Below are 9731 nucleotides of genomic sequence, written 5' to 3'. Positions count from 1 at the left end.
CTTTTTATTACCATCAATTACCATTTAAACAGACCTGTCTGCAAGCTGTTGAGACGTCAAGTTGGTATATACTGTACATCTTTATGTTTACCTTTTTATTGAAATGGTTCTTTTTAGATGGTGATTGAACCTTCTGGTATCACTCTCCAGATTGTGTAAACATCTGTGTCCTGGGTTCAAGTACAAAGCATGTTTAAACTTTAAACTTGTTTCCATTCCCTTCATTCATTAAATGCAATTCAACTAGTGCATGTTGCTGAAGGTAATTAAAATATGCAGTGAATTCACTTTTATGTTTTGTTACTTCTAATATCTGTGGTTGATGTTCCAATTAACATTCTTTGGAAAACAGCTTGCCCTTTTCCTGAATGCCTCCTATTAGTTAAGTTTGCTTCCTCTGTGATCAGTTATGGGGACTTCATGGATGCACTAATTTTTGTTTAACCTAAAGAATGCTGCAAACATTTGTCTTCTATTTTTTTATTTTTGAAAGTGCTCTTTGATGGAAAAAATAAGGCCCATTTTCACCAAGGAATTCATGCCATTACTAAAAGATCAAAAGTTCATTCTACTTTGGGTTGCATGCTGGCACACACTTGGAAAACATTCTTCACATATCTGGGGATAGGGATTTTCTCCAGCCATACATTTCCATGTTTTGTCTAATAGATTTGGAAATATCTTTACAGCAGTTTGTGGTGAGATGTGTAGATAAACATGCACTCTTATATAAATAAATTCAACAATAATAATAATCGTCGAACTTCTAAAAAGTGGTTTTATTAGAAATCTTCAAGTTTCATTTAGCAAGTCCAAACTTGGAGAAAACTCCATCCATGATCAGAATGCCGATTATCCAAATGAGAAGTTGAGAAAAAAAAGTAAAAAAAAGAAAGCAGTGTTGGAACATTGTCATCAACAGCAACACCACCTAGTTCACAGGAAAAGGAAGGCTCTGGTTCCAGTTATCGCAATGGCTTAGAAAAAATATCAGTAAAAACAGCTTGCAGATCTTCATTCTTCCTGCCAACAGGATTGAATGCATTTATTGATATAAATGTCAGACGATAGAGGGTACATATGCAAACAGTCTTTCATTGCTGCATGGAGCCATGGCATCAAATTCCTTGTCTCCTCAACTTTACTGAATAAGCAATATATTGAGATAAATCCTACAGCTTCTATAACAAATGTTATATATCCTATAACAAATATTACAAATTTAAAGTTTTCTCTTTGACAAATATAATAATCTTGAAACAGAACAAATAAATAAAACAGAAAGCAAATGCTAAAAGATATACTGTACAAAAAATGGGGTAAAGACAGCTCAATTAAATTATTGTACTGTAGAACTATAGACATTTTTATACTTAATATAAAATATGATCAAAACTATTGAATAAACTATTAAATATTACCATCACTTGGCAGAAAAAACCTTTTGGTATGACTGGTGGTCATATTTATCTTCCTGTCAACAGCTACAAGAACTCCTCTTGTTTTATTCAGCACTTAAAAATGAGCAATGACTTTATAGTGTTTATCTGGAACTCTCTGATCAGCAAAATGATATGGGCCACGTGAAGATAAGTGATCTTAATTATTTTTGTTATTTAAAAAACCTAAACATTTAGCTGTTTGATTCAAGCCGTGCACATTCCAAGATATTATATGCAGCAAAGGACAATCCATTCCCTAGAAGCTGGACACACATAAAACAAAACACAATAATAACAAGAAAGGAAGAAAGAAGTAAGCATTTTCTGCCATAAATATTAAACATATAACATAGGATCAAAAAGGAAAGGAAAAATGCAGAAGATAAAAAAATATGCTAAATTGTCCCTTATTAATATGACAGTTTAGAAACCAATACAGAACTATTCTGACTACGTGAGAGAGAAACAGCCTGTAAACCATGCCTTCAGCCAGGCACTGCCACAGCAACAGTTATGTTTCGCATGGCATAAAAATGGCGATGAAGAAAAATATAAAAGACTGCACCCTCACATACTTGAACTCCCATATTTGCTGTTTAACTTCATCAAATCATCTACTTTGCAAAGAGATCCAAGCACACGTCGTAACAACAGTATTATCCACAAACAAGAGCAGTCAAAGAACGATAAATGTGTCCACTAAGAATTAAATTTTATCACTATGCTCATTGTGCTAAGAGATTGCAACAAAATAGGAAGAACAGCTGCGGAGCATTGGTTATGCTAAGGTGGTCATTCTAAATTTATGGCTGCTTGAAGGATGACCTGTAGATCAGTATAGTGAACAAGTTAAAAGATAGATAAAAGCATGACAGGTACAAAGTCTGTCTCTTTAGACCCCAGAAGCAGTATAATGTCTTCTGTATAAATTGTATCCCCCAATATATCAATGAGCCTGGCAGTTGCATTTTATTAGAATTGTTTGTAAACATGAACCAAAAAAAGTCTCTTATAGAATTTGTTCTACACCAGAACAATAGACAAGTCAGGTCAGATGCTTCAACTGTTAGACAGGATTGAAGCGGAGATATCTATTTTTTTATATCTACATAGAAGTGCTACATAGAATTGTATCCATTTGATTACATTCTATGTTGGGAGATGACAGAACAGGAACATTCCTTAACTAAAAATGTGTAAAACAAGACTGAATATGAGATAGTCTCCAAAAAATGGTTGTTGAATGTGAAGCCTTTTGATTAACGTACCATTTTAATAGGAAAATAGTGGAACTTCTGTTTCTCTTTACATACTGTAACTTCTCATGTGGTATGTTTTGAAAGGTATTTATACTTGCAAAGTTACAATCTTGACCATGAAAGAAGACCATGGTTATCTGGTTCTATGTGCTCCTTTGCTTTCCTACTGTATTCCTACCCCACCTACTATTCTCCTTTCAATGTGTATTTTTGTTTTGTTGTTATGTTAAGCACTTATGAGAAGCCACTTTTAAAGATGCAATATAAAAACATATTTTATTATTGTTATAATGAAAATGCTACATGAAGCATACATGAAACATGAAGCATAACACATACTGTATGCAACTGAGAATTAAATTAATGTCAAGTCATGCATTACTGCTTTCCAATAACGTTTAACTAAAAGAATTGTATTAAATAACATGGAAGTGCTTTCCTTCAAACTTAATGTATGTTCATTTGTTTTTATAAGATGAACTGTTGCCTTCATGTAAGCACTAACAGAATCCATTACTTCAGGCACTATAAATGTAAGTATTCAATTGCTCCCTGTTACTGCTGCTGCCATGTAAATATTCAGATACAATTAGTTATTGTTTATGTTAATTGAAAGTAATAAAAAGTATTAAATGTTAATTAAACATGAAAAAACAGAATTTAATGTTAATTAATGCTATTTAAAAATAAAGTCACAAAGTGATTTTAGGGTGGTTTTGAAATTTTCCTTCATTTAACAGCTTTCCCATTTTAATGATCATAAAAAAGTATTTATAAAGTAATGAGCTTGTCATTGGGCGATTTTTGTTTTTCCTTGATAAAGTGTAATCAGCATCTTATGAGTCCTGCAGTGCTTAAGCTTTCCAAAACTGGCATATAGATAAATCAAGCTACAAAATGGGTACAATCTACTTATTTTTTGGAACAATGTGAAAATGTGCCATATAGAATATGCAGGCTGCAGACATAAATAACTTATTAGACAATTGTTTAATTTGAATTTATAATAATGTCATAAAATGAATTTATTGTACAAAGCAAATAAAACTTTGCAATTATTTGCAAATAAAACAACAGAAGTGTACAGTATACCAAAAAGCCATTTCATCCAGAAACAGTGTTGTGGTTAAATGTTGAAGTAGTACTGCTATTATTGTACCATGACTGACAGAAGAAACATAATGTTACAATTTGGATTAAAATTTTCCAGTTAAAAAAAAGGCAATTAAAATAAAATCTTATCAGTGTAAAGATACAGGGAAATTAAATTCTGATTTTACTAGAAGAGGGAGCTTTAAAAGAAGAGGTGTGTTTGAAATGAATAAGAACTTAAGTTTCACGGCAGTTTCTAGATTTATGTTCAAGAGAGCAGTTCATAATACTGAATACTGAATAATGCAGAATACTGGCTTGAAGTACAGATACAGTATGTGAATATAGGCTCATTAAAAATGAGACGGCTGTTTCTATAAATTCCTGTCACACTGACCTTATACAATGTGGGAGATGATTTTTGATGTTAAGGTGCAAGAGATTAAACTTTAAGATTTTAGACATCTAAAATTCTAAATGATTTATCCAGCACAGGAAAAAAATCTAGGCAAAATGATTTGTTCTTACGATAGCAGTTATGAACTGCTTTTTCCATCAACTCCCAAGGCTCCTCATATTTTATATTAATACATTTATTGAAACTGTATTACTGTATTTAAATACAGTTACACCAAAATATTGTTTGGTGAAGCATCAATTTATATTTTCACAGTGTCAAGGACAATCTTGGCAAAAAAAACTGTTTCAAAATTCTCCCGTGCTACAATTTGCCCCCCGAAACAATAACACCTTCTCCATAATCCATAACACCTTACAAAAGGTATGAAAGTAGATCTATATTTATGAAAATGACAATTTGAACCTGGCAGTATATGCCATCCAGCTAATGCATTTCTCTGAGCACGTTAAATAACTCTAAATAGGTGTATTTTTCTAAGGAAAAGAAGACTAGCAATCTAATTTCCAGTAAGACTTTCTCCAGATGTTTTCTAGCTTTTTGTCATATGCACGCAAGAGTCAAATCCCTTCATATCAAGTGGGATCTAAGAATTTAAAAATTAAAGCCTTAGCCACCCAGACTGATAACTGCAATTTCACCGACTGCAGCAAAATTAACAGTCAAACATCTGGCAGACTTGCATCTTTAAACCACATGTGCCAAGGCTCACAGGTTTAAATCCTCATCCTCACTGAAAGGACAATTTGAAATTCTACCCTGGTTTAAACTTACACTCTGATGTTGAATGTTAAAAGAGATGTGACATGGTGAATTCTTACCCTTTTTAGTGGTATAGCTCTTAATTAAAAGGAAAAAAAAGTTGGCTTAATTTTTTTTCCAGATTTCTATGTGGGTAAAATGGATAGACAGAAAGGGGATAAAAGACAATGAAGCATTTAATGACTGTGGTTTCAGTATTCTACCTTCATATGAATAGGACAGATGATATCAGAGGTCAAAAAGCAATTAGACATATGGTCTGTACACATTATTTGTACATGTAGTACTTATAAATGTGGAACTGTGCCCAGGTATTTGTAAAAGCATAAACTTTGTGTGCGTAGTTTTTACCATCTGCAAACTTGTTGCTTCATACAAGACAACCTCCCCACTCTTCAACCATATTTCTCCTGTTTTAATGATTCTGTCTCCTTTCCTAAAAGTCCATAATAAAGAAACTGGGTTAGTTATAAAGGTATGTACTGTGGCACCCATTGTTTATCTTTAAAATGCAAGTATTTGGTATTAATTAGGTTCATTTGCCATTATGCTGGAAGGGAGGAATCGTCCAATGAAAAGCCACTGTCTATTAGCATAGAAATGCATAGTCATCTTCTCAGTTAAACACTTCAATGAAGAGACAGTGTAGTTAAAGGTGATCTTTACTATTTACCATAACATGGAATGACTTTTGATGAGATTTACTGTTATGGACAGGCACATCCCTGGAGAGGACTGTCATGTCTCCAGGATTATTGTGGTAAGTTTTGTCACAAGCATACTTTATTGTAGTCTGAGAGCTGAACAAATACAAAAATGCAGATTTGAAGCTTAAGATGTATTGGTAATGGTTTATTCATTTAACTATTAAATCTTTTTAGTATACACCAGTTTACACGTTGACTGAATTTTTATTACAAAGTTGTTATTACTTACCAATATAAAATCTGTCTACATTATAAGGTACTGTAGGTGCCACATTTGGTTAGAAAATCTCTAATGTATTATTAACGTTCCATACCATAAGTAAATCTAGGAACAGTGATAAATAAAACAGGTATAAACCACACCTTACCTAATATTAAGTGATACCAATTTGTTTCAAAATTTCCTTAAGTGTATGTGGTTTGGGAAGCATCCCACAGGAGGTATAAATGTACAGGAGTTAGACCTTCCATCCATACAGAGTATTTGCAATTGGTTCCAAACATTATTCTTAGAAAATCAGACCAATGTTAAGAATGTAAAAAAATGTAAAAATCAAACATTCCTTGTATTTATTTTTATACCTGCAGAAGGTTTAAATTTCTTTACTCATTTTGCACTTCCACTGAAACTCCTCGAGAAAGGGTCTTTTTAGAGAAATGCCAGCTCGAGCCAGTCAGCTTAAATTAACCACAAATTGCGCAAGTGGATTCGCATATCTCCAGTCTCTACCACAATGACCTCACTCTATCTGTTAAATATTTACACAGATTCTTCAGAACTCACATACTGAATGTAAAAAAATGGACACCCCCCATCTCCACCACCACCTTTCAAAACAGAAGGCAGCTGAAACGCACTGTCTGTCCCCAGCGTCAATGCCTGGCAACGGCCACAGGGAATCTCACCTCCCATCACTGAAAGATGTGTCCTTTCTGCTCAGCACATGCCCTATCCAGAAAAATACACCAAGTTCTTACTTTTTATGACAGTGCTTGAGCAATTCCACTTGGTGTCTTGGATAACATCAAATACCTTGCTAAAACAAACAAGAAATTTTTAACACTCAAGGCAAAGATACTTTGGGGGGGAGGGTGAAGAATTAGAATAATTTGTATCCATTGCCACATTTAGAGTACAGTATGTGCAGACAAATCCAGTCTTCTTGCTGTAAGCTTGTCTTATTAATTAGAATCCACAGAGTTTCAGTGGGCCGGATGCTCTATAATGAACTGGTATCCAAAACAGATTACATATAATTAGTCATTATTATTTAAATAATTAGAAGTATTGTCATCAGTGACTCAGATCATGATTCTGCCTTTAGGTAAAATTAACTTGGAAGACCTTTATGATAAAGGCACATTACCTACAATGTAAGTACAGATATCTTGAAGAAAGAGATCATAGAAAGTTGATGGAAATTCAGGGCAAAACATGTTTTTGTGCATTGAATAATACTCATGGGTTATAATTATAATGTTCCCAAGCTGGACTATTTTTCCTTACTGTTTTTTGCTAAAGATAACTTTGTACAACTTCACGTCTGCCAGTAAGATGAAACAACCTTGTAATGAACTGTGCACTGAATAAGTACTTCAACTATGCTTATTAAAATATGCTAATATAAGTGTCGTCTTGGTCTGTTCAAGACTAAAAATACTTTTTTTCTTTAAATGTTGTGAGATCAAACTGAAAAGATTTTTTTGTTAACAAATGAAAGATGAGTATGATGTCATTTCTGATCATCTGAATCAGTTATGAACTTAAAAGGTTGGAAATGAGAGGAGGCTATTTGACCCATCTTGCACATTTGGTGGTTTGGTAGCTCAGTGAATATAATATTTTATCCAGCCTTTTCTTGAAGGAGTCCAATATTTTGGTCTCAACCACCTGGCTGGAAAACCTTTTCCATGTATCCACAACATTTGTGTAAAGAAATGTTTCCTATTTTCCATCCTAAATTAATTGTTTTTTAGTTTCCAGTTGTGACCTCAAGCCCTTGTTTTTCTCTTGGGTCAGAAATAATCAGATCACTTAACCCTGTTTTCACCTCATAGTATTTTGTTGAATTATGTTCTTTGCTGAAGAGAGTTAGATTATTCAATTTGCTCATGTATGGAAATCTCAAGGGAGCAGGGATTATATTCTTTTAACTCTTTAAGTCTCTCTCTTTTTAAAGGTATGGTAACCAAAATCAAATTGCATTTTTAAATTTATACTATTTTATTAATTCTCAAGCATTTGGATTTATTTTATTTATTGTTTCTCCTCATCTCTTGCTTAGGACGTAATTGACCCTACATGGACACCCTGATTCCTTCCTATAGCTAAGCATCTGTGAAGCTTGAACATGCTTTTTATATGTATCTTTTTAGTACCACTGTCCTGCAGCATCGCTCAGTCTTTGGTTGCCCTTGGAAAGCATTGCATTCTCGCTAGGGCTCACAGTTTTCCAGGGCTTGCTGCTGTGAGTGGATCCCCACCTGGTGATCCTTCCTAATGAGCAATTATGTTTCCAATTATTCAATTGCTCTGTTCTTCTGTTTCTCTATTTAATGCCAAATCACCACTTATTCATTTTCACCCCACTCTTTGTCCTGCTTGCAGTACTGCCTCCATTCTCTCCATGGTTCTGCAGTCCGGGAGGCTACCTGAGCTGTCCTGGGTAGTGATGCTGCCCTGGAATGCCAGACCCATGTGTCCTCCTCTAGATACGAGCTCGGCAGCAGTAATCCAAGTCTTTGCTTTGCACTCTGTCATGCATGGCAGCTCCTGGCCTTCACCCTCGAACCCTGGACTATTTAGATTGCCTCCTCCGACTCATTTCGGGGGGCAGTATCTGTCATCTACCCCAGGGCTCTCTGTGCGTAGACATTTTTCCTCAGACTGGCAGCTCTGTCCCCATCCCGTGGAGCGTTCTTTTCACTCGTTGTATCCATGACTGCCCTCATCCCTGCCCCCCTTTTGGCTTCTCTTAGGTGAAGCCATTTTTCAGACCTAGAGACCTTAGTCTCCTCTTATAAAAAAAAGGGGGGCGGAGCACTGTGGCTAAGGATCTCAACCTGTGGCTGGAAGGTTGCCAGTTCAAATCCCGCCGCCGGCAGATGATTCCTACTCCATTGGGCCCCTGAACAAGGCCCTTGATCCCAACTGCTCCAGGGCCCTGTATAATTGGCTGCCCCTGTGCTCTAACCCCAAGCTTCTCTCCCTGTCTGTGTGTCTCATAGAGAGCAAGCTGGGGTATGCAAAAAGACAAATTCCTAATGCAAGAAATTGTATATGACCAATAAAGTGATCTTATCTTTTTCGGGCTGTCTAGGCCACTTTGCCTTTTCCTATTTTTCCCTTTTCCTAGTCACCTTCCAGCAACCCCGGAGAGCCTTCTCTTTTTCTTTTTTTGGGAGCCAGACATTATGATTTGGCTCCAAAGATCAGTGAGCAATATCCTGTTACCCTAATCTCCCTGAGAATTCCTTTGTTCTCGGGCTCTGACTGGGACCATCCCCTGCAGCTATACTGATCCTGGGATCTGGGAGATGAGAGGGGACTAAGGGCGGGTTTCTTTGTCACCTATTCCTAGCAGATGTCTGCCCCGGTTTGATCCGAAGAGCACCTTCATACCCGATTTTGTTTACACCTGGGCATTTCTGTCAGAGTGAAGAACCTGGGAGGCCAAGCTGACCGAATTTGATGAGACCCCTCCTCTCAGTGTAGCCTTTGGGGAGAGCACAGCTGGTGGCTAATTTTCTGTTCAGAGCGTTGGCCTTCTAGCTTACAGGCCTGCATCCTTGGCTAATCAAGAGGGCTGCCCCCCAGACCCATGCGGTCTCCTATTTTGGGGGACCCTGGCAGAACAAACGCATTCCTCACGGGGCTCCAATTTCTACAGTATGTACAGTGTTGAATGCCAATTTGTCCTTCCTTCTCCTTCCAAACTGTTTCATCATCTTCCAATTAATCAGACCTGATTAATTATTAAACACCTGAACTGCCATGAGGAAAAGTTCTGTCATTTGAGCTGCCAGCTACCGCTACACTCTGCTCTGTCTT

Source organism: Lepisosteus oculatus, chromosome 3 (assembly GCF_040954835.1).
Source record: "Lepisosteus oculatus isolate fLepOcu1 chromosome 3, fLepOcu1.hap2, whole genome shotgun sequence".
NCBI lineage: Eukaryota > Metazoa > Chordata > Actinopteri > Semionotiformes > Lepisosteidae > Lepisosteus > Lepisosteus oculatus.
This window is presented reverse-complemented; position numbering follows the sequence as displayed.